The sequence below is a fragment of the Temnothorax nylanderi genome, unplaced genomic scaffold (assembly GCF_030848795.1).
Source record: "Temnothorax nylanderi isolate EJ_2023f unplaced genomic scaffold, tnyl_v1.0 TNYL_tig0089_pilon, whole genome shotgun sequence".
In the NCBI taxonomy this organism is placed as follows: Eukaryota; Metazoa; Arthropoda; class Insecta; order Hymenoptera; family Formicidae; genus Temnothorax; species Temnothorax nylanderi.
This window is the reverse complement of record NW_027249151.1, coordinates 32864-59648: the sequence shown is the minus strand read 5'-3', so window position 1 is coordinate 59648 and position 26785 is coordinate 32864. Positions and strand designations below refer to the sequence as shown.

Here is a 26785-nt window from a genome sequence, read left to right as displayed (position 1 = left end):
ACCGATACCATCAGCTCAGGATTGGCCATGTTCCGCATTCAAATCTGCAACAAAAATATGTTGCTGATAAGATTTAAGTTAAACAAATAAGTATAAATTTTGTGTTATAACAATTAAAATATAATATTTGTAAAAGTTTAAGAAAATACTATATTCTTTCTCTAAACTTTATTTAGAAACTCTTTAAATATACTTTAAAATATTGAATATTGAATCTATGTAAATATATAATCTTCTAAAGAAAAACGTATATTGAAAATTATTAAATTTTGATTAAAATAAACTTGTAGAACCTACTTTCGAACCAGTCCTGCTCCGCCCGAATCGGATCCTCCAATGCTGCAACTACTAGATATACGTATAGAAAGTGATCCTACGTCTGCATCTGAAACCATAAATAATTGTACTAATTAACATTATTGATGTGGATACTTATTCCATATCGGTATAAAGAAGTATACCGAAGTTATTAAATAATTATTATTTCTATTCAAGAATTTACACGATTTTTTTTCTTCAAGACTCAAATCGGATTCTCCAGTATTGAATCTGCATATAAGTCGCGTTTTAGTAAAATATCAGTCAAACGTTAGTAATAGTAGTAGTAAAATTTTATTGCTTTTCCCCGTAGGGTTTATAATCTAATAACCTCATTGGCGTTTTGAAGGGACGTCGTACCCAACCCTTAAAAAAAAAAACCTCTTTACTATCAGTCAAACGTTACAATTACAACATATATTATAATATATCGTTATAATAAAAAATATTTATTATAAATATCATTATTTCGTCATAAGTCTTAACATTCGATACAAGCAACTACTCCAAGATATCAACAGCATATTATTAGATTTACGTATAATATACGTTGTAATACATATTTTGTTGTTATAACGATATGCAATAAAGAAATAGAGTTGTAATCAAATTGCACACATTGTTTAATGTATAATATCGTTTCGATCGAGAAGTTGTTTATTTTTTGTGTTATTATGATACAAGTATGTATCGTAATTAATAGTAATTAAGAAATGATTCACGCGATTCATGAGTCATCGTTTGATGAATCAAAAATTATTTAAGGACTATAAACTTTTACAAAAATCGAGTAAAGATTGTTAAATAATCCGAGATGTAACTACGTTTAAACTCAATAAAGATCAGATACAAATATCAGTCTTATTTTTGCTTTCATCGATGGTCATCAGATACATCGAGTCTCGAATATGCTTTTGTCTAACGAATTGCAACAGCAATATCCGCATTACGAGAGAGCGAGAGAGAGCGAGAGAGAGAGAGAGAGAGAGAGAGAGAGAGAGAGAGAGAGAGAGAGAGAGAGAGAGAGAGAGAGAGAGAGAGTCGTACGGCGAATTGCTTGCAATAATGTCAGATACACTCGTCTAACTTCTCGATACGTCGAATTCCACCCACCCTTGGGGGATGTTCGAGAACCCGATACGCTCAACCTATCTGCTCGATTAAAGAAATCGATTCCTTATCCTCTTGGCGTTGCTGAAAAGACCATATGAGAACGAGCGGTAAAGTCAGTTCCGAAATTTTACTCTCTTCACGTATTTCAATTAGTATTATCTGTGAGAATTTTGACTTGAAATGATAATGTTCTCACAAAAAAAATATATATTAAGTATATTAATAGTCACAAAATTTACTATAAAATTTATTGATAATAAAACAAGGTAATTAGTTAATGTGTGTAAAAAATTTAAAATAAAGAAACTCATATTTATCGAAATTTTAAATTGAAATATAAATATTATGAAATGTATACGTTTTTAATCCGTATATATTATATATATATATATTCACCGATGAAAATAATTCAAAGTATAGTTTATTTACCAAAACGGAATAAGTCAGATAACGAATAATTATTTTGTGATAATTACAATCAGGAAAATTGTATTTTAAAAAGCTGGAATCGAAATACGTTTAAATATTGATTATCGAAATGCAGAAGCGATAAACTATGTATTCGAATACATTACTGTCTTTAAAATACATCAGCGTTTCGATCGAGAGCAATCCGCGATGGGCGCTTGAAAATATCTGTTTTCCAATAATCTTTCAGTAACGTAACCGCGTTTACGCGCAGCTATCGCTGTTACGAGTACCAGTTTTTCGTAAAGACTCCTCATGCTGTCACAGAAAAGAAATCGGCGCTCTTCGTGCTTATCGCATGTGTGCACACACTTCAGTGCACTATAACGCAGAAAAGGAATCTGCGATTCCACTATAACGCAGAAAAGGAATCTACGATTCATGTCCGCACTTGTAAAAATGAAATATAATTGTTCCTTTTGCACTTGTAACGGTTTTCTGAAATTTTAATCTTTTATATTTCTCTCTCTCTCTCTCTCTCTCTCTCTCTCTCTTTTTCTTTGCATAAATATTTTACGTAATTTCTTGACAGTTGAAGATCTCTAATTTAAGTTGTATTAGCTTCAATATTCCATCTTTGTATTTTATGATGATCAGTTACTGGTTAATCAGCAAATTAATTAACAAATCTAATTTATAAATTAATGCCAAGGCCGATAATGACATCGTTTGTGTAATGATAATTTTATTTACAGATAACGATCTTTCAGCACATGATCCGTGAAGCATTATTCATTGTCAACCGGTCAGTTATCTCGCGTATCATGTGCGAATTGATTAGTTGGATAATATGCTCTTATCGTGTATCATCTTAATCTCTGGGGTTGTGGCATGTTTCTATGTAGATGAAATTACGTGCAAACATTAATCATGTAGCGGCCGGTCATTTCTACGATACGGGCATTCTGAGGTCGGCACTTGCCACGAACACATTGTCATTATAGAAAACGACCAATAGCGTCATCGACTTCCTACCTGACGATTAAGACCAGAAATATATCATAAAAGAATCCTGCCTAACGACTTGTGAGGCAGGCTATCTACTTTGACAGACATGCAGATAAGTGTCTCGCTGAACGTGTCTCAACATAATTCGAAATTTCCGTCTTCCGTTAATCTTCTCACGCCTTAATCCTTTCAACGTCGACCCAGTTTCTTTTTGCAACTCAGCTCCTTTTTGTATATCCAGAATAGCTTGCAGTTTTATGGTATAAGTAATTTACATATTTTATGTTAATTTAATAATTAATTTTGTGATTTAATGTATTATAAATTATATAAACTAATTCGCAATTATCGAATATATTATATGTATACATAATAACCCTTAGAATCTATATTATTTCTATTATATAATATTAGATTTTCAAGATTACTAGAGGAAAGTCCCCTATTATGAGATAAGCTCCTAATATGCGATAACGGGCTTTCTGCTAAACTAATAGGTTCTATTTGTTGGTTCCACCATGAACTTATTGCCCTTGGTGTAAAACCTTTATTTAGAAGAAAATTCATTGTTCGATCGTGCATGCACTCGTTACAAATATCGAAATTGTGAATTTGGATGTTGTCAAGTTCTATAAAGGTGAGATTTTGAACCTTGTTTATTATATAATAAATAAATATTTGACAATGAGTTCTGTATGCAGCGATAGAGTAAGGTCGTATTAATAGGAAAATACAGGATATGTTGAGTTGCTTAATTGTAGAGGATAGATTTGGTGATCGCGAATCCGCAAGGCGTGGGATCCGTAATATGAGATATTCAGGGTGACGATCGTTGCTAGAGTATGAAGGTTATTGTACAGTAATAAAAAGAGGGAAAATACTATGTTAAAGTTAAGGGAAGGTTCATACGAACTTATATAAAAGTGTGCTGATAGTGATCGCATGCTCATGCTGGGCGCACACTGGCTGCGCTGGAAATATTGAGCATAAGTGGGTTTGCGATTATTACAAATAAACTTCTCTATTACATTTGTATTTCAGAGACATTAAATGAAGTTTTCTAATTGCCATACCGATGTATTTTACACTTTATTAGCGATTTCTCGGGGTATCTCATATTAGGAGCACACTTTTTCGATTTTGCATAAAGCTCATTTTTTACATTTTTCTAATTTTCAGAAAAATTAATATTTAAATTAGATTTTACATTTCAGCATCTTAAAGCTTATTAAATTCCCTTCAAAATGACCTACTACCTTTTTCAATTCTGCCCATAGACTTCCGATAATCACACAAAATAGATGTGGTGTCTCATAATAGGGGACTTTCCTCTATATGTATACATATACAGGTCAGTGTGTGATGCATAGAACTGTAGAAATTTAAAGCCGAAACGTAAAGTTATATTGTGCAAAAAGCACAAACCATAACTACCTTTCGTAATTTTGATATATTACCAAAAAAAGCCCACACAGAGTTTTTCGAGCGCCGAATTTTTGTCGACGGCCTCTCTAAATCGTTTGCTGCTTATGGGTTGCCTCCCCCGATCGCATTACTTTACTTGGTTAGCATAAATTTGCATTCTTGAACGAGGCAGGCACGGACTCGGGGCGGTCGAACGTCATTCACGTCAGGCGACGACGCCAATGTTGGAAAGTTTGGAGGAAAAGGTTGAACCACACACATGCATACACACACACACACAGTTAAGAAAAATCTAGAAAAAACTATATACACACACACATATAGTAATGCGATTAACTAGATTTAGTTACGTTAAATTTATTTTAAATCTTAAATGTTTAAAAGTCTCTCTCTCTCTTTCTCTCTCTCTCTCTCTGTACTTCTATTTATCTATTTTAATTAATAATATTTTTATTAAAAAGTACTAAATCAAATTCATTACATATATAATATACACAATACTTATTTGTGTAAATTGATATGTATAAAACAAATTTTTACTTATGTCCAAATACTGTAATTTGCTGATAATTTCTAGATTGTGTTATAATATTTATAATATTCTATCAATATAATATTCATTTTAGATTTATAGGTTATAATCTTATATAATTATCGATATTAAATTATTTTCGAGAGACTATCGCTAGAGACGAGTGAAAACGTTTCAGAATACGCCGGAAGATTACGTTGAAGAAGCAAACGTGTCTCGACGAACAAACTATCTTCCGTAAACCGTAAGTACTCACTTTGCGGCATCAACCCGTCCGCTCGGCCTGGTTGCAGCTCACACTGTGGTTCTAGCACTCAAAAGTAATAGAATCTCCAGTTTCCCTTTGCGCAGATACAAGGAGAAACGTTCCGCATTTGGTGCAGTAAACGGAAGGAATTTATTGCCGTGACGCGGAGGAAATACGTTTTAATGCTCTCGCGTCACTACTGTCAAGTAAAAAAAAATATATATATATTTACGTTATGGCTTCGTTAATGGAATAATCATAAAAACTACTCATATCAGACAGTAAGTTTATTACTAAGTAGGTAGTAGTTATTTAGATTCACTATAATATATAATATTATATAGTATAAACAAACTTAAATTTTTCTTATGCCCGTTTTCATCAACGTCGTTTAATTTGAACCTTAATTCAATTCACTTTTAGTCTCTTTATCTAACAATCTCCCTTAGAAATTAGAAACAGACAAAGAGTGAATAGAACTAAGGTTCAAGTTAAACGACATTGGTGAAAACGAGCATTTTAGAAAGAAAATTATCAAAAAAATGTTTGTTATAATTATTCAGTATTATTAATATAAAATTAATATTAATTTTATAAATTAAGTTTATAAAATTAATTAATATTAATTTTATATTACCTTGTATCTGAAAACTGTTCATAATTATTTAAACTTTGTCACCGACACGTATTACTTATCTCGCGTGCTTTTAATTAACTACATTCTTTGTAAATTTAACGAATTAAAAAAATTGTTAACCTTGAACAGAATTAATATTCTGTTCGGAGCCATATACAAGGAACTACATGCGAATTTCAGTTCATTCGCATAGTGGCGCTTGTAACCTGATAATACATTATTATCTCACGGAAGCTACGCTATTGTGCGTTGATGTGTATTCGTGTTGCTTTCGTGAATCGAGAAGATAGGATGAGATGGAGCTCGAAAGGCAACAATAAGAATGAGAAAAGCATGAATTGTATGTACATTTTGCATCTATCTTGAATGCACTTCTTTTGAAAAACTTGAAAGAAATCGCAGATAGAAAGAAGTATAACAAAGAACTGAGAAAAACAATACAATGTTTAGTAGTTTAGTTTTGAGAAATCACATCATTTATTTTACTAATAATATATAATTTAAAATTGTCTTCAAAATAAATCACGTTTTAATAATCATGCGTGATTGTGAAGTTGGTACCGCGTGACAAATTTGAATGCCACGCGTTAACGGCGTTCTTTGGATGGCAGTAAAAATCGAGGAGAATACGAAGTATGTCCAAAGTATCGACAGATGGTGGGGACATATGACCTTATGAATGGGGCTTCACCCTGAGCAAGGTGCGAACGCATATAGAACGAGCGTACGACGGAGTGCAGTGACGTGTCAAAAGTCGCACGTGAGATTGATGAGGGTCTCCCACTGTGCGCTACGGCTTCTCGTCTAGAAAGTCGCACGTATTCGAGTCTTTACGATCGGTACGTGCATGGCACATGCCGTCCAACGGGTGTTTGTTTCAAAATGCGCGGTCGAGCGTGGACCGAAGTTCGACATTAGACACGAGTTTATCGGCACGGAGAGGGGGGGGGGATATACGCGTTTTATGCCCCGGGCTTCGCCGCGCGGCGGCGATGTTGCTTCGTTAATTACAAACTCTCGGATAGGAGGTCACACGCACACGGAGGAAGAGTATATCCTGTCGCTCGCATCCAAGTTTCCGTGGGTACGCCTAGCTGACCGGATTGGTGGGTTCAGCTGGGGTGTGGACACCCTGTAAATTCTGCCCTAAAGCAGATTTTGTCGATTATCCAGGATGTGCTTCGAGAGAAAGTGTGGGGGTGCAACAAGTTTTACCGCGCTGGCCGACAAGTGTTACCGCGGCGTGACAAATTGCGCATAGTATTTCACATTTTATGCCGTATAAGGAGTGGTATCGTAGAAATAAATGACGTCATTTAACATTGTTATAGCGGGTAATACTGTATCCTGCCTTTAATTAAAGTTTAGAGGAGATGATAGGAATACGAGATGAGATAGAACTCTCTGACACTGAGGTGTATAAATTTGATCTTTTTTTCCAGAGAATATATATAGAGATTTTAAATACGCGGACGATACAAGCTGCATTTATTTAACTGAAGCGCGCATCAAATGCAAAAGATGGACGTAATGGATGGAATTCATAAAATTGCAAGTTTAAGTATATGGGTCAAGAAGACAATGAGTATCTCATATTTCTACCCTCTTTTCTACTATCGTCTACAGTTTCTCTTTGTAACTAAAATATAAATGCGCAGAAGTCATGAATTATCCTTGTGCATCAACAGAATTTATTTCGTTCCGTGCTGTTTTATTCGAATGGGAAGAAAAATATAAGTCATAATTTTTCCATTTCGAGAAACAAAGATTTGCGAAAGTATTTAATACAAAAATCAGCTACTTTATCACAGTATTTCCCCTCAGTGTTTCTATGTAATTATAAATAAATATTGTAAAGAAATAAATACAATTTTGGTTAAAATAATAAGCATTCCTGAAGTTTTCTGAAATATTATGCTCATTATTACTGATACATACCGTTCTTCCTTTTCGCATATTCTACCTTGGCAAAGCTTATTTCCAAATCTAAACACGCTTGCGAGTAAAGTGCTCTCCGTCGCCGTCCGGAGATAAGTCGACGGTAGCCAATATTCAAATCAGTTGGCAACCATTTCCCGATCTAATCCCAGTGTCGAGGGTGGTACGGTACAAACGCGGAGAACGCGGGATCACGAAAACGCACCTGGCAATAACCAACCGGCCGTGCGGCAGGCTCGATTTATCGGTTTTGGATAACCTGGTGACATTTACCAACGCGGGTTGTAAATCATACCGTCGCGCGGCTTGACGTATTCGCCGATACACAGAAAAGCGAGGAGCATACCGCATCTTCGCGACGCCATTGAGCTAGTAGATTAAAGGGTTCGCCGATTTCGAATGGATTCGTCTTCCATCCTCGCCATCCTCTCTCCTGCGCGAAGGGTGCTCTAAGTCGTCGTAAAATATCGCACGATTTATTCGAAGCAAGCGTGCTCCTGACTGCCGCGGATACGCGAAGTATAATACGCGATGCGAAATCGATGACTATTAACACTGCGTGGAGAGGTCAGAGAAACACTTCCTTGCAAAAATGCTCTAAAAGTGTAGATTATCGGTTTGCAGGAATTTATTTTAGCAGATGCCTAATAGTTGCATGCTAATAGTTGCATGCATGATATATAGTTGCAAGCTTGAATTTTCATTAATATAGATGTATATTAATTTTTTTGAAAAATAATTTCTATGTCTTTCAAACATATTTTTGATCATTGTGAAAAAGTTGGCGGAAGTAATTGTCACGTATATCTGCGTGTATGTATATATAAAAGAAAGTCTAATATAAAAGAAAAAAAATTAAAAAATTATATACATATATAATAATTTTCACAATTATCAATATGGTATGATTGAGCGTATATAATGATACTTTAGTTGACTATATGCAGCGTTATTCAAACATTAATAAATGTATTTGTCACGTACGTTCATAATATTCATAATTTTCTGTTAATATCGATTCACTTATAGTGTTTTTCGTATCCAAACACGTTCGCCTATTTGCAACCCCATCTACAAAGTTGTGGATTCTGAAATTTCTGCGCTGCGCGTGAAGGTCTCGAAATGGTTAAGCTCAAATGCTTATCGATTGGCGGACACAGGTCATAAATGAAAACCATAACAACGCACAAAAGCTTGGAACGCGAAAATAAAATTGCATTTCTAATATTAGTATAAATCGATTGGCGAAATTGCAACTTCTATTTCTGCATTAAGTTTTTATTTTGATTGATTTAATCTCGATGTGATAATACGTTATCAAATAATTGTACTTATTAGTTATTCCCCTATAAGACGTGAATGATATATAATTACAGTTGTAGCAATATTTAAATGGTATAAAATATGAGTATAATATGTCGTTAGTGTTATTTAAAAAAATGGTTTATTCTGAAAAAATATATATATTTATATTCCAATGATAAATTCGCATCACTGCTTTTCATTTCGCAATTTATTTGGGTAAAGAGTTTAACATCTATTTTATTTGATCGTGTATGATGTGGGCGTAATGTAAAATGGAAACTGAACGATTTAAAGGCGACGAATAGAATGCACAATCTTTTCTTAGGAAGGCGTTGAGTTCCTTCTGCGTGACATGCATTTATGTCAGTCACCGCGCGAAAGATTTATTTTCAGCTTTCTGCAGAGAGCCGCTCCGCTAACTTTACCGAAGAGTGGTTACCATTTTTCGAATATTTTGCGTTGTTTGGAACGCATATGTGCATACGGCATAATTCGTCATTGCAAGTCAATCGTGTGTGTTTTTACCGTTCGTTATTTATAAATATTACATATTAAATATGAAATACACGGACTGGAAATTTATGATATTTTTGTTTATACATACTTTTGCGCGAAATAATGTTGCGCTTTATTTTAAAGATTTTATATTGATATTTTTAATAAGTATATTTTATGATACGTATATTTCAATTATAAAAATTTATAAATATATATAAATAAAAAAAATATATTATATACATATATGCAATGCATATATATTTTGTATGTCATATTATATTGCATTATGTATTATATATAATATTATACAATATAAATAATACAATATAAACTTAGAATTTTTTACATATTTACATATTTTCTAATTTCTTTTAAATATTTGCGTTTTTTATATTTTGAGAAGTATTCTAAGAAACGCAATGAAAGCACACACTTTATCGATTATCATGATGTGTCGGGTATGGATGATATGCTTTATACAATAGCGATTTCGCTGAATTTGAGTTTAGTCGAGCTGACACTGTATCTCTGGACAATATCAAAGGGTCTTGTAACATTTTCGAACAGCGCCGCCCACGCCGCGGCTGAAAAAGTATCCCTTGTTCGTGCGCGGTTACGGTAACCGAGGTCACTAACAAGAGTCGACGCTTTTACGAAAATCTTAAGGGCCGATCCCGTTATTCTAAAGTCTGACATCTCGCGTGACGCAGGAATATCTCTTTTCGTCTTTTTTACAGCGCAAGATGATCCGCTGTTTTATGAGTTGACAAGATAAATTGATACGTCAGCCTGAATGTTTCTCTTCGAACACTCGTAACGTTCGCCGGCCGTTTCAGCGCTTGTCGCACTTCAAAGCGAGACGAAACGCCAAAGATCAAGATTCTCTATGTTTCATAAAGCGATACTAAAGCCGTCAGAGCGGCCGACAGAGCGAACCGCAGACGTTTCACTCGCGAGCTCCTTAGTTAAGTACACTGGCCCTAGAAGCAGTGCGACGCGGAATTATTGATCGGAGGTATTTTGATCCTCGTTACCATGCAGGAATGCTTTCGCCCTCTCGCCGTCTCCCGTCTCTCCACGTCAGAATACTTGTGAATAATTCGCAGCGCTGGAAGAGAGAAAGAGAAAGCGAGAGAGACAGAAAGAGAGAGAGAGACAGAAAGAAAGAGAGAGAGAGAGAGAGAGAGAGAGAGAGAGAGAGAGAGAGAGAGAGAGAGAGAGAGAGAGAGAGAGAGAGAGAGAGAGAGAGAGAGAGAGAAGGAGGGAAAAGCGACGTCTCCTCTGCAGTTGGTAACCGAGATTAAACCGCATCCGCGGTAACCGCGAAACGAATCCTCGCGAGAATCGCGGCCTTTCAAATTGGAATGCATGCTGTCGCGTTCGATGCAAACGTAATACTCGCTCGCATTCGCGCCACCGCCGGTAACTAGAATACCCGATACACCGTCGCCGTTGCCGTCACTTGCCGTCGACTATCGTTAAAGTGACCTCGTTAAACCCAAATTAAATTCGTTAATTTTTTATTCTTTAACACCGTGCATTTCTCGCCCGTGCTACAGCTACAGCGCGCCCGTTTAATTTACCGTTTAACCGTATCTCTCGTATTCCGTAGCCCACCTTCATGCCATGAACTTCGAGTCAGCAACATTGATGCATTCTATTGAACGCGATTTGTATAATTAAATTGGTGGCTATTTGAGGATTTCATTATATTTGGAATATATTAGTTTCATGATAAGCAATTTGAATTGAATCATATTGTGATATGTGGTTTACGTTTAATAGCGCGCAGCCACTCTTACAATCATTTTAACGTTAGATTAGTCGAACAATCGATTTTACTATTACATACATATTTGCATGAAAATAGTTTATATTACAAATGAAGTCGATTATATAATTGGAGATCAAATTTTATAATTATATAAAATATTGTATATTTTATAATTATAAGTATATAAAATAAAGAGCTTTTATTATATATAAAAAACAAAGAGAAGAGAGAGATTTTTTATCTTAAAAGAAATTCTCAAAATAAAGGTATACTTATTTCTTTATTTTCAAAATTCGATTTTGTGCAAATAAAATGATTTGTAAGTTATCATGGAAAAATAAATTTTACGTGAAAAAAATTCTATGTGTGTCAAAACAGAAAATTCTAAAATAAATAACAATAGTTGTTATTTATGAGAGAGTATTTCTGTTCAACGGAATGAAGGGAACAAATATTCTTTCTATTTTTTCACAGATAAGTAAATATTTAAAAACGTAGCTTAGCCGCGTAAAGATTTTTATTTTTGATATTTACGGGGATTTTGTGCCAATTCTTTAAATGTTCCGCAAGTCCTGGACAATACAAAGCTGTTACCGCGGAATAATCTTTGTACGTCGAAGCGACGAGATATATACGAATTTGCTACATATGTCGCGAGTAGCGCGCTTCAGTAAATACGGCTTACACTTCCCTCGAGAGACGCGGGCGTTTCTCACCGTTTCTTTTACTTTTCCTTCGCCGCCCCGACTCGACGCAATCTGACAAACAAATATATTTCAAACCATCGTCCGCGCGAGGAAGCGGAATGGAGAATTCGATTATACGACGTAGCGGGAAAGTCGAACAAAAATCGTGTATCGTTCACGAAATATGTAGGAAACTTCTACAAAAAGAAAATTTTACAGAGCCGCGGTATTAATTTATTTATTAATTAATTTATGTACTAACCGCAATTTCACAATCGCAGCTAATCATTTTCTCTCTTTTCTTGTCGACTCATTTTATATAATGTTGAGGGAGCGACGTGAGATATGCTTATTGATCGCTTAACTCTTAAGTATAATAGCATACGCTCTCATTTTCTCTCTCAACTGACATGCTGCAAATTTTCCGACTTTTAAATCTTTTGGTTATTAAAAAAATGGAAAATATGTTTATCTTGTTAACAATTCGTGTAAAATACCGTAGAAAAAATTTTTGATATAAAATATATTTTTATACCTTGTTTTGCCGATGCCACCGCGTATAGTTAAGCGGTAATTTAGTTTCTTGCATTTCTATGTGCGCTGTGCATTATATACATTCGATATAAATCTGGATTGAGAGGGTTAACAGTTTCGAAAAGGATTGTTTTATAATTCCGCGGAGGCCGCAATGGCCACATGTGTTTCCTATGGGTGTCGAACGGTTCTTACTAGTACACCCTTTCAGAAATCGATCCACACAAACACGCACACGAACCCAACAAACGTCCCCGCGCGGCAGTAATATATCACTCTTTAAGACCTCGCTTCGGGAGGAACCGTGAAATACGACGCACCAGCAACCGCGGCGAGTGTTGCAAGAGGCATTACACGTAGCGACGTCAGGAAAATCTTGACTGGGCTCCCGAGAGAAAATATTTTACTTAGAGCATCCAAGAGGTGCGGCGAGAGCACGCTGCGCGCGTGGAATTTATCGTCCATATTATTACGCATCAGCGCCTCATCGCGTCGGACATTCTATTCGCGAAAAAATTGTTATTGCGTTTTAATTTCGAAACTTCGCACCGCGTTGCGAGCCGAATAATAGCTACTGTTTGTTCAATTTTTTTAATCTTGCGCGCGTAAAACTCATACGTGTCCGAAAATAATCGCGTGGATTAACAATCGCGGTTATCGAATCCCTCATGACCGTCGACGAAAAATGTGTAGCACATTGTTTGCACTCAGTCAACTAGTTATATAAACAACTCAGCGACTCTCCGCGAAATAATTGCCACTCTCATAGGCGGCTCTCGTATTCGCGATTATCGATCGGATACTCTCGCGAAAGTATTCAAGTATCAGCGAGCTCTCGAAATTCTCGCCAGCGGTTCACCGCACGGGTCGCAATTCGCACGAGCATTTCTCGTTAAGGGTGTCCTCTCGACACTTTATACACGGCCGATACGCCCCTCAAAACCACCCATTTTCCTTCCGCTCTACTTTTCGCGAGAGTGCGCACGTGGGTTCGCATCCCGCGGAAAACAGGCGTCGAGGCGCCCGATGCATCGTAACTAGCAGCCGTCGCTGCAGCTAGACAAGAATAATTGGCACTTTGTGCGCGCGACTGCAATTTAATCGCGCGTCTCTTACATCGTACGAATTCAGAACGACATCGTGCGTACGTTAATTTCAAAAATTTCAACGACGCGACGTCTCGAATATCATATTTGTATTAAAATCGGAATATTTGATTATGCTCATTCAACATTTGTTATGTTTACTCGAATTGCTCTTCAAACGATTTAAAATTTCGATAAAACTTTACTACTTAAATTATCAATTAATTCTTTGAAAGTTTTGATTGTTTATTTAAGATTGTCAAACTATAAATTTATTGGTATGGAATAATTGTTCGTAACATGAAGACATTAAATAAAAATCCAATTGAATAAAATCCAATTTCAATAAAATGATCAAATATACAATTGCCTTTACGGCTATTTGAACAATTCGACTCCCAAGCTTTTTCTACTGCTAATTAATCGGGCAATATGATTAAGCTTTATGATTTAAGTTTATATCGCTCAAATTGACATAATGTTCGGTCTTCCATAAAGAAAAAGTTCATGCTTCAATAAGAAGGTGTACATTATTTGGACTAAGAATAAGTGGAAAAGGAAAAAATCTGTATAGTAATACAGTTTGCGAATAAGACACAATAATTATTTCTTTCTAACTTTCACGTTTTATTTGAGAGAAAAATAAACGACATAAATATGATTTAAAAAGCGCAAATTTTTCTACTAATACATCTTGCTTTCCTCTTTCTTTTTTTTCTTCATCCATCTTTCTTTTTCTTTCAATTCTGCAATTTTCCCATCTTTTGACTTTGCAGTCCATTCTCTTCGATGTCGCGCCGTGTAAACTAACCGAGGCGCTGAAAGAACAGACGACGTGGAAGCGAGCGTTTTCCTTATTTATGGGCTTCTTGGAATTTTCCCGCGGACTTTAACGCCACCGTCACCTGTCTAATTTATGAAAAATTCCCAGGGCCGAATTTACGGAGCGTGAAGACGTAGATCTCCGTACGCGCGGTAAAGAGAACGACAAAGATGGACGCTTGGGCTCCTTTATTATGATTTAATTCTACTGTCGGTTCTGCTTATCGGCGAGAGTAAAATTCTATCCGTGCCGATAAAATCACTAATATGTTCCGTATATTCGATAGATCGATATTGCGCTATTCCACATCGTCCTCAATCGTGATTAAAAATTCAACAGGTCTGTATGTCAGCGTAAGCAGTAGTATTCTAAAATTTTATTCTAGATCTCTACAAATCTATCATAACGACAATATGAAAAAGTTAAGCAAAATTGTAATATTTTTTAACTTTTTAAATATTTTAGAGTATATATCAAGCTACTATATAAAGAAATCAAATGTTTGAAAGGTATGAAATATAGTAGATTTTAATCATAATTTTGAACTTTATATATAGTTTAAATGTTGCAATATTTTCTCGGATTATGTAAATATTTATACGCAAACGTAATATAATGCGATGCGGAAATTAGAAAAGACCGATAGATATAAAACTATATTTATTTAATTTTGCGCTTTCTTAAAATACTTAGAGCGCGCTTATATTTCAGCACATAAATAATAAAAGCTAGACACACCGGAAAGTCACAAATATGCAAGTTTCTCAAGAGAAATTTTCAGTCTAATTTTATTTCACCACATTTATTTTCAATGTTTTTTACGTTTACCATAGTTGTTCTTGTGTACGGACCGCTACGCAATTATTTCTATTCATCTGACTTTGTAATTCTCGGCTTAAAAATATACACTCAAAGAAATTTCAGCGTTACTATAAATATAATAAAGAATAAAGCAAATATATAATCCCCTAATAATTGAAAAATATTTCAAAGACCTTCCTTACGAAGAAATTTTTGTGATGTAACAATCGATGAATTTTGCAAATATGCTTTTTCGCTGTAAATTGGACGTAAAGTGTTTCATCTTCAAAGCTAATCGATCGTCAGGTCACGAAGTTTTGTACATGGTGCACGCGCATCTTCTTGCTTTGCGTATGCAGCTTTGCCATACTATGTCGTCTTTGATCGACCGACTTATTCAAAGAAAGGAGAGAGAGAGAGAGAAAAAGAAAAAGAAGAACTCTTTCATGTACAATAGAAAACTAAAAAATAACCTTTATAAAGTGACGTTCTTTCCATTGACATTTTACTATACGGAACGCGAAAATTATTAAACAATATATAACATTGAATAAAGAATGTACATAAAATTTTAATTATATGTAAGAAATTCGTTTTTTAAATATTTTAATAATAAATACTACTTAAATGAAGAAGAATAATAGTCATTTTAACGTCACGTCGTATCAAAATCAGTTTTCGTATTATGAAAATTTCAACAAAAATTAAACATATCAAAATTTGTTAAGTCTTAAATAGTTAATAGGTTAATAGTTTCTATGACAATAAAAAGATATTAAGTACCAGAAAGAAATGAGTCAATTGATGTGAAACTATAAAAATATTCCTTTTAGATTTAATAAATATAAGAATAAATAATAATCAATGCTTAATAAATCGATAAAATAAACAGAACAAGATAAAAGACAAAAAATTATTTGTAATTATAAAATTTGTGAGGACAAAGGACAAAAAATACAAAATTCAATGTTTTGATACAAGAGAAAATTTTTAGTGGCAGAAAGAGAATGATAAAATTGTTCGCGAGATTTCGCCGCGAGTTATTTTGGGAAAAAATCAGCCTTACGTTTTCTGTAATTCAACGGCTGGCACATTCTCGGGATTATAAAAAGCTTTCTTTCAAGCTGTTGGTGTATTTGAAAACGGTAGCCAATCATCGATGTCGGATTAACGTGTAATGCCAAAACGAACAAAGAGCATTTTTTTTCTCGCGTTTTTTATTCGCGAATGCGGCAGCTCTCGGCATCGCGAAAGTTTAGTCATAACGATGATTTACGTGTCTCGTTTGTTTTTAGTAATTGACATATCGAGTCAAATGGTTGCACGTCGACGGTTTTGCAAACGGGGAGATTTTGCGAATAATCAACGTGAATACCGGGGAGCACGTTTTGCAAAAATAATGCGTTGAGATTATAACAAGCAAAACATGACGAGAGAGGAAATATATTTGTAACATTTTCTATCGATTTCACGCATTTGCATTGCATTTAAATATAAATTAATTAAATCTCATGGATGATGATTTCCAAAGATAATATTTAGCTGATAAGTCTCATACATTAAAGGCAAGTTTTATTTTCATGAAATAAATATAAAAAAACCTAAAACGCAAAATAGTGAATTTAAAAAATAATCCAATCCGTTATTTTGCATATGCAGTAAACAAATAATAAATATGTGTAAAACCAGTAAAAGATCAGTGAAACTGTGCATATATCAATATATGACTTTGATTACAGCAACTTTTAGCATATCGAATGGCTGTAAATAATTACTCTTAACAGCGTGATTTTAATGTACCGAAAGAATAATAAAATTTATTTTTAACTTAATTATTTCTCGTTTAAGCTACATGTATGTTAAATCCGACTTTATATTAAAAAGATATTTTTTCTTATATATCTTTAAACATACCTATTTTGTATTTTTAAATATTTTGTATTGTTAATATATTTGCAGTTAAGTTATATTCTTTATCATTTTCTGCTTTGACATACTAGAGAAATATTTACTCACTTAACAATTTATTATTTCACAAGAGTAATCTCGTAAATCTTATGGCTTATGATTCATGAGTTTCAATCCAAATTCATCGGTAGTCCAACTCTGAAGTTCAATAGGATAGCACGATATATTAAACAAGTGTCCGAGCATTGATTCCCATAAGCCTTTAAGAGAAGCAAACTCAATCAATGAACACCTTGTCTGTCAGAGAGATATGTTTGTCATCGTTCTCCTGTCTTGGTAACAAGCTAAGACTAAGTGGAACAATATCGTACGTCTTGGAAGCGTAGCAGGTATTTTACGAGTTTGCTTCCTCGTTCTTAGAAGAAGGAACTTTGATGTGCGCGCTTTAAGGTGGCATCGTTATCCAACTCACAATATTCTCCGAAGCTTCGATAAATTTTTGCAAATTTGTGCGATATCGTTATTTAGCAAGGAAACGCGAAGGAAAATTATGTGTCGCACTTTGTGTGTGTTTTTTTAAAGTTGTAAATCAACCAGGAAACCGAGGTCGATAGAGAACGATGTTTACTCCTACAACGCGTGGATGTATTTTCGTAAATATTGTACGATTTCTCTGATATGGTACAATCGTCAATGAAAGAGAGACAGAGAGAGAAAGAGAGAGAGAGAGAAGGAGAAAGAATGTGTGTAACATAAAATAATAATTTAGTGTAATCTTTACAAATTATTATTGTAATTTGGATAACGTCTATATATTGAACCAAATAAATATTTGTATATTATTACAGTTACGCAAAAGCTATAATAGTTTCGATTATAATTACAAAATAATAAAATTAAAATTAGAAAATAAATTGATTAAACTCGTATAAAAATATAGATTTGTACCTGTATATATTTGTATCTCTTTGTGTTACATATTAATTATTATAGCAGTCTAGATGTAACATTCTACTCGCGAAAGAACAGAGAAGTAATAAGCTAGAATGTCGAACCGAGCTAAAATAATATAGGAAGCGCTCAGAGCGTTCAGAATGCGCTTTATGAGGTTGCCTGTAGTAACGTCTTTAGGGAAACTAGCATAATAACACCAAGAACATCTTTAAGTTTTACGAATTAATAATGTTATCTTCGTCGTTCTACCATGTAAGATATCGTTTTAAACCTACGTACGTATTTCATTTTATTGCAAAGTTCCCAATTTTCATATATTTTAAATCCGTACAATTTTACAAACAACATTAAATTTAATTTTATCTTAGAAAGCATATGCCGAGGATATTTTTCATTCTGAAGAATAACAGATGTACGTATGTATATGTGTTAGATTTTTAATTTTACGGAGGGTAAGTTTCATAATTTATATATATATGTTTGTTGTTATACATTTATTAGTATTTCGTTTCGCTATGTAGATTGATAACATAATAAAAAAGAAATGAAAAGGCAAGCTGATAAAAGGCTTCGGAAGATTAATTGGCATGTAGAGTGTTTCAGTGAAAAAAAAGTACAATTGAAGCGTATTCGATAAAATTTCCTAAAGAAGTTGGAACGGTAAACTCATAAAACGCGTCTTTCACGTTCAAAGCTCGTTGCTCTCCCGTTCTGTGTTGTTCCTACTTATATTACCTACTTCGTCTCTGTACTTTACTACGTCTGCATCCGTCGAACGTTGCCAAACAATTTTCTCAAAAATACTTGCTTATCTCTTGACTTCTTGCTCCATGATTTCTAATACTGGCGATTTCTTTTCCATGTTACTTACGAAATTGCACGGTTAATATTATGATGGCAATATTACTTACTAACTTCAAGATTTATTGGCAATTGGAAATAATATTATTTCACAAATATTATTTGATTCATTGCGGAAGTAAAGAATGTTGGATAGAAATGTTAAACGCACACTCTTTCATAAATTAAATTGGCAATTTATAAAATCTCACTAATTATAATATACATTATATTGTTTTGTAAAATATTTATTTAGTCCATAATACACGTAATTCACGTATCAGTTACTCGAAGTTTGGACTATCAAGAAACGAGACCGGCAACACAGGGCGAAGTAATTCATGCAATTAGACATTCGTAGTTAAGTCTAGTTATAATTAAGATAATATTTAGGAATAGGTAGAACTTCTATCGTTTCTACGCAAAATCGCGTTCTTGCGTTTCGTACAGAGTTTGAGAACTTCTCTGCAATAAGTCCTTTCAATGCTGTGTTTTTTAAACCAGTCGGGTGAATAAAATTAAACTCGTGTGCATCGACCAGACATTTCCTCGCGTATATACTTAGGTTGTTCTTGTGCGCTGTACTTTGACGCACATGGCCCCTACACTCGGTGCTACTAACGCTGCTCGTTATCTCAATCTATGCCGCGATGTATTCAGAAAAAAGTTGTTCTTACATTTGCGTGTAATTAATCTCTACAACATAAAGATGCAATTCATGAACCGTAAATTGATTCTAATTGATTCTAAAATTGATTTTAGTACTTTTGTTTGATACTCAGATGATTTACGAAAAATATTGATAGACGCTTTCTAGAAAGAAACAACTAAAATTAATAATGTAATAACTAATGTAAAAACAAATATTAGTAACATGAGAAGATTTTTATTGTCACTTCTTATATCAAGAAAGATAATGAAATTATTCCAGTACAGGGTTTTCGCAGTTTTAATCTCAAACGCAAATAATATCCATTTTGTTATTCATTTCGTGTATTGCGACGTGAAAGTAATACAGAAGTTAATAAAAAGAATTATACGTTTAGATTAAAATCTACAACGGAGGAACACGTTAAATGAACTAAAGAAAAAAAACGAGATTTAGAGAGCAGTGATGGAAAAAGCTAATTTGCGCAGCTTATCTCTCGGCAGAACGACTGTTTGCGCGTTTCCATCGCCTGGGAAAAAGAGTAATGAAAGGTAGATTGCGAATCTATCTGCATCCTCTACGTTGCGGGAGGGAGTTACATATCGATAAAATCCGCAACGCAGATCTAACGTACAGAGTAATGGAGCTGTGCGTCAGAGTGTCGTTTATCTGCCGCACGATCGCGTCAACGGCAAATCGCCTCCGTACTTAACGTCCCTGTATGTAACCGCAGCCCCGAAACTCGGAATGCGGTGCGCGAATCACATTCTGAAGCACGCATGCCTACTAACAGAAGTGGGTAGGTATAGGCTTTGGTTCATGGCCTTTAGGTCATGGTTTCGGGGTAGTCAGTCACGTATTCTACCCTCGACTCTGGTGTGTCGACAGTATATATGTTAGTACTATACTCCAAACTCTGTCCTCTCATATCGCGTATCTCTCTCTCTCAATTTCTGGAACTTATTATATTATTAAAATTTAAAAAGTTGGATAATTTTTTATTCAAAGATACTTGGAACTCGTAAATCTACTTTTTTTTTTACGAAAATACCCCGAGGCGACGGTTTTTAAATTATAAACAATTGAAAAGCAAGGAGGTATTTTCGCGAATTATAAGTTTCAAGGATGTAGATCAATAGTTAAATAATCCTGTTAGTTAATTTTAAATAAACTTTACTTTAACAGAGTTTTAATTTAAAGTTTGCTTACAAAAGTACCGGGAAAAAATTGAAAATCTACGGCTACAATGCAAAGTCTTTTTTGCTAAGAAAAAGCTCGTTTCAAATTGATTAAAAAATGTATGATTAAAATATCAATTTCGTAACACGATCTATTTATTAATAAGCACAATGTTATATTAAATTTTGCTCAATAATATCGTATTTGAATTTGGATTGTTATTCAATGTAAAACGTAAATATTATAATTATATTAACATATCGCTCATTTACTACGCAACGACATATTTCCAAAATTGTCATTATTGAGTTGTTTGCAAAAGATGATGAGAATTCAATACACTGAATAAGGAGCTAATATGTACTTAGATATACTTTTATTTCTCTTATAATCAGCTATTCCAAAATCCCATTTTAAAATAATATCACAAAATTTTAATGATTCAAAACATTCAAATTCTTTTCTGGGCTAAAACCTCGTTTTTTTTAGTTATATCATTGTTGTAGTTGTAGCAAATTAGCGATATTGATACGAATTTCATTTCATTAATATTCCAATGATTTATATTACAATTATAAAATATTCCAATTATACATATGTAATTTCAAACTATATTATAAAATTTAAGAAATACTGGTTTTCAGTGCGTATCGGAAAAATGTATCAAATTACTCTGTTACATGTGTTAAGCGATAACCGCAGTGGCTCTTGTTTCTCTCCATGGCACACACTTGTTTCAAATATCAATCTGGCGGTCAAAAATTTCTATGTTATCGTTTATATATATTTTCCTTTTATTTTTATCTTTCTAAATTTTCGAATGTCGTTAAATACAAAATTAATTGTAAAGAATAACATTTAAATAAATAATATTGAAAATTATAACTCCAAGTTATAACAATTTTTTAATATAATTCGTATGCAAAATAAGTATGGTAATTAAAAACTGATATTTTTTATCGTATCTTTATTCTCGAAGAAAATATAATTATATTCATATTACTTTACTATTTTTCTGCTGTATCTATGTCTCCCTTTCTCTCTCTCTCTCTCTCTCTCTCTCTCTCTCTCTCTCTCTCTCTCTCTCTCTCTCTCTCTCGTATCATTAATAAACACGAACATTAAAATCTACGCATCTCCGCACGATGCCGTGCGTCAAACGCAATCGCTACGACGCAGCATAGAGTTATCGTTAACAAAATAAACGAATTAATACAGTAAATGCATTTACTTACCAAGCGATATGACGCGTCGACATTGCTCCTCGCTCCTAACCGTTTCAGACACTCACTCGCGCGGATGCGGATCGATCGAACACAGGCTAATCGTAATCCCGCGGTTTTAATTAACGCATCGCGGTAATCGTCCGTCCGGTCGTAGGTCGTACAACACTCCCGATGATCGCGCGACGTGCATATTTGGAATGCGTAAACAACGGCATGACGACCGTGTGGGGCGCGGCGCGGCGCGGCGCGGCATCTCGCCCCATATCACGTTCGCGGTTCGCGTCGCGTCGCATACTCTCAACGGAAAGATTCGAGACGCGCGGACAACTTCACGCGGCTTCGCGCGAACGGCAACCTCGCGTCGCGAATCAGGAGACGTCTTTATTACCGTGTCGCGTATCCGTGCCGAGTTAATCACGAACGACGAGTCGCTCGTATCGACGTGCTCGACTTGGCACTGCCGACACGGGGAGGGCCGGGATTCGCTGCCGACGTACGTAAAAGCAACGAAAAGCCGGGAAGCCGCGCGAGACTCCGACCTGACGCGAAAGCGCACGGTGAAACGAGACGCCCGCGCCGTGAAATGGGCGCCAGGTAACCGTAGTACAGTCAAATCAGAACAAGTGGGCGCTCAAACCACCGAAGCCAATATCATAAACAAACCGCCGTTGCGTATCGGAAATTACGAGGGCGCGTTACTATGCTTTGTCGGAGGTAATTTGCTCCGTTTCACATTCTCCGCGTCATTGACTGTTTTACGCATCGACCGGCGTGTTATACATATATCTATACGTATATGTTGCTCTTTTGGTTTTAATCGAGATAACTGTGTGCCTAAATCACGATTACAAACGAAACCGTTGGACGAGCGGCCGAGCGAGTAAAATCATTGCCAGTCACGCTCGCGATATATCGATAAGCTGTTTTTATTTGCTCGTCTTCTTCGCGATCTTGTACTAGTGTTGCGTTTTATTTGGCAAGCAAGGCTCTGGAATCTATTTTCGCGAATATCGAATAATATACGGTTGACTCTGGCTGTATATCGTTCGGCTCGGCACCGCGATTTACGCGTTTCGCGCGTTTCAAGTCGTAATTTCCAATCGGCAGTGAATCCCGCGGCGTTCACCGAACTCCGGGCTGTACCTACGTATTTGCTATATTTGTGTATTCGTACCTTTAACGGGCCGCGACGTGACGTCGCGCGCGAGGTCACACTCATCTCAGGCGCGTCGAAAATCCGGCGTATACGCAGGACCCGCGGTTCGCGGTACGGGTAGGAGCAGGGGTAGGAGCAGGGGTAGGGTTAGGGGTAGGGGAGCGACCGAGCGAAGAGGGGCGAGTTCGTTACGCGCGGGCGCACGAGTCAGCCGCGTGACGTAGCGCGGCCGCGCTACCCCGCTTCACCACTTTCGAAAGTCCCAACCGCCCGCTGGCGCTCAGTCGCGCGCCGACCACCGAGGGCACTGAGCTACGTTCCCGTCTCTCCGTCAGACGTTCTCGCGCGCGTGACCGTGTTATTCTGGCCCTTCGGGCCTCCGGTATTCTCCCTCGGGAGTGTCTCGGGTCTCCTTCTCGATGATTTCAAAGTGAAGTTTCTCCATTTCCAACTCGATCTCTCGTATCAAACGCGGCACGGTGGAACAGTGTGAAATTAGCCGGTATTCCGTGACGTGACAGTCGTGACAGAGAGTGCATCGAGTGAACGACGCTTTCGAGCACCGGCGTCGGAGTCGGTTCGCTGAAACAGTCATACGCGGAATTGTATTGTGTAGCCGAGAGTCGTGTGTCTCCTGTGCGGTTTGAATAATTTCGCAGCGTGGATGATATCTGCGTACGGACTGCGCCCCGCGAGGCGGATCGACGCGAGACGTTGCGCCGCGCGGTTTGACGATCTCGAGGCTGACGGCAGTCCGAGCTGTCCGAGAGAGAGAGATCTCGGGATTCGGGAGCATTCTCATTCGGATCACCCCGTGTAGACACGGTGTAAATCGGCGCGAGTGCAAATCGAGCAGAAGAATCGAATCGAATCGAATCGAATCGAATCGAATCGTCGGTGGACTTTTCGCGAGCCATGGCGCGTCGCGGCGCGAGCCGGTGCCGTCAAGCTTGATCGGAGCGGACCGCGGCCGGAAATGATCGATCCGAGTTCGACGACTTCGCGGCGGGTGACTCGTCGTCGTTGAACGCTCGCGGAAGATACATCGCGATCCCGGAGTATCGGTGACCAAAGGTGCGGGCGATGTGACATGTCCGTTGGTGACGTACGACGGTGCGGTGTCGATGTAAATGACTGACTGATCGGTGCGACAAAATGACGTTGGTCAGTGCTGGAAACGGGAGAGTCATGATCGTGCTGGCGGTGTGGTTGCTCCTTCTTCTTCGGGCTCATCGGGTGGCAGGCTCCGATCATTTGGGTGAGTCATTTTTGTGTACACGCGAGTCCGGAGATCGGGAATAGTAATTTCGATTCATTTCAAACCCCTTCAGTGCCGTGGAAACGTTCGACTTGTAACCGCAATTGCTACGAATATTTTGTGTAATTTTAAGTAATAATTTAATGCGAATAATTTAATGCACGCGAAACAAAATACGTTTGTGTAAGTTCCTTGCTTTTGGGATTTTAAAGGGTTACATACGTTTGACAGGTCTAAACCTAGGTCGAAATTAACGAATTTTTATTGTGGTTAAAATTATATATATTTTTTAAAAATGAAAATACATATCTTGCAGAGTAGTCGTTTGAGAATATCTTCTGGAAATTTCAATAAAAAATATCAAAAATTTTGAGGTCCTGGCAGTTATTTTCTCGAATAGTGTTTGTAAAAATGGCATTCGCGGTAGAGATTTCTCCTCTCTATGAAACAAAATAGTTGTCATAGCCGATTTTGAAAATATTGATTTTCTGAAAAATGGCAGCGATTCCTAGCGAAAAAAGTGATTTTTGACTATGCAAATCGGTCTTTTTTTATTTATAAAAAAACTAAGCTAGAGAGAGAGTAGATCGAAAAAATTCTATGACAAGCACCAGATTATTATATTGAGAGTATGTAGCTGTAAAAAATTTCATGCAAATCGGTTCACTAGTCTCCGAGATATTTCTGGTACCAATTTTTAAAAAACTGTTTCGGGGAAATAGCTGCCAGGACCTCAATTTTTGATATTTTTTATTGAAATTTTCGGGAGATATTCTCAAACGATTACTCTACAAGAAATGTATTTTTATTTTTTAATAAAACATAATTTTACCTGCAATAAAAATTCGTTAATTTTGACCTAGTTTTAAGGCCTGTCAAACGTATATGATAATTTGTTTATATTTTTATATAATATTTTGTTTGCATTTTCATACATCTGTTATATATATTTAATTTAAAAAACATATTTTTTTCGTTATACGATATTAATAATAATATACATAGATACGTTTTAAATTAATAAAATTTTTTTAATTTATTGAAATATATAAGCGGTGTTAATTTTTGTTTTGCAAATTATTAAGCAGCAGTTATCAAACGATTCATAAATGTGATACTCCAAAGGATTCTGTAAGTATTCATATATAACTCTATATTAAACATATACGACATTTTGTACAATTTGATTTCTAATCTCTATATATATTCTGAAATAAAATAATATAATTTGATGTTAATAAAGACTATTTTGGACAGATCATATTGAAATTAATGAGATCATATTGGGTTTTCTATTTAACTGTTTGCCTTTCTATTCAGATAACAGAGGTGGAGAAATGTAGCGTAAAATTTTAATGTTTAATATTACCTCTCTGAAGATTGAATATCAAAAGTTAAAATTGGCCGTGTTGGATCGTTGCCGTTGCCTATTTTGGAGGCAACTGCCATGCGGAGTAGCAACTCCATGTGCATATAATTAAGAGATTAGAGAGCAAATTGAGGGAATTGCCACCCGGGAGCGGCATGTTGCATGTCGCTCGCGTTTAGCCCCCCCCCCCTCTTTCGTAATGCCTAAGGCGCTGCGCGCAGTCCTGCAATAATTAGTATAATCAAACTTAACCATGTTAAAGTCGATATCCCGTATCGTGGCAACGCGCAATTCGGTCGGTATTTCGGTGTCTACGAACGTTTTGATTCATGGGGCAAATTCCGGGCCATAAATCAGGGATCATTGTGACGCGTGAATTAGTTGCAACTCAGCCGCTCGTATAATTAATCTAGCACGTAAAATCGTTTACATATAGATAACAGTTGTCAAGCGCGTTTTATGCCTGTGTGCGCGTGCGCTACGATTTGCGATTGAACGAATATATCGTGGGATTTGTAAGAACCGCCCGGTTATATATCCGGCTACCGCTGTGATAATTTACGATATGGCACGACTGTCGATTTGTTGGGGTATTAGCGCACCTGTTAATAATTAACGGGAAAGCGAAAGAAATGAATCGATTTACGGAAACATCATCGAAAATCATGTTACATCTTCGGAAATTTTAAAACGTTTTCCCAAAACGACATGAAATAGAATGGACTTGTTGGTGGTCGGTGAGGTCGAATTTCCCGTTGGAATGTTAGCATTGAATTCTAAATCTACCGTGGAATTTTAGTGTACAAAGATATTACGGGTCGAGAGTTATGGGTTAAAATTCTTAGCAGAAATTCAGAACGCGGGTGTTAATGGCTGCAATGTTATTTTAAGCAACGTAATTCTGCAATAGATAATAATTGAAGGTTGATTAATCTAATATAAATTTTCTGAAGGGAACTAGTTACTTGTTCGATTTATATTGATTCTGTAACATGAATATGTTACAGAATTAACTTGAAATTTTCATAATAAATTAGTTATTTAACAATGCATCTCTGTAATACGTTATTATGTATTGTTATCCAATATTCGGATATTATTGAAATTAATATAC

At 35.9% G+C, this 26785-nt stretch overlaps 1 long non-coding RNA gene across 1 annotated transcript; it reads right to left on the bottom strand.

Moving 5' to 3' along the window:
* Positions 1–22458, bottom strand: LOC139774853 (uncharacterized). The gene is made up of 3 exons (XR_011718690.1): positions 21898–22458; positions 298–385; positions 1–44 (listed from the first exon to the last, which is right to left on the bottom strand). It is a non-coding gene; the product is annotated as an uncharacterized lncRNA (long non-coding RNA).
* Positions 22459–26785: the final 4327 nt, after the last annotated feature.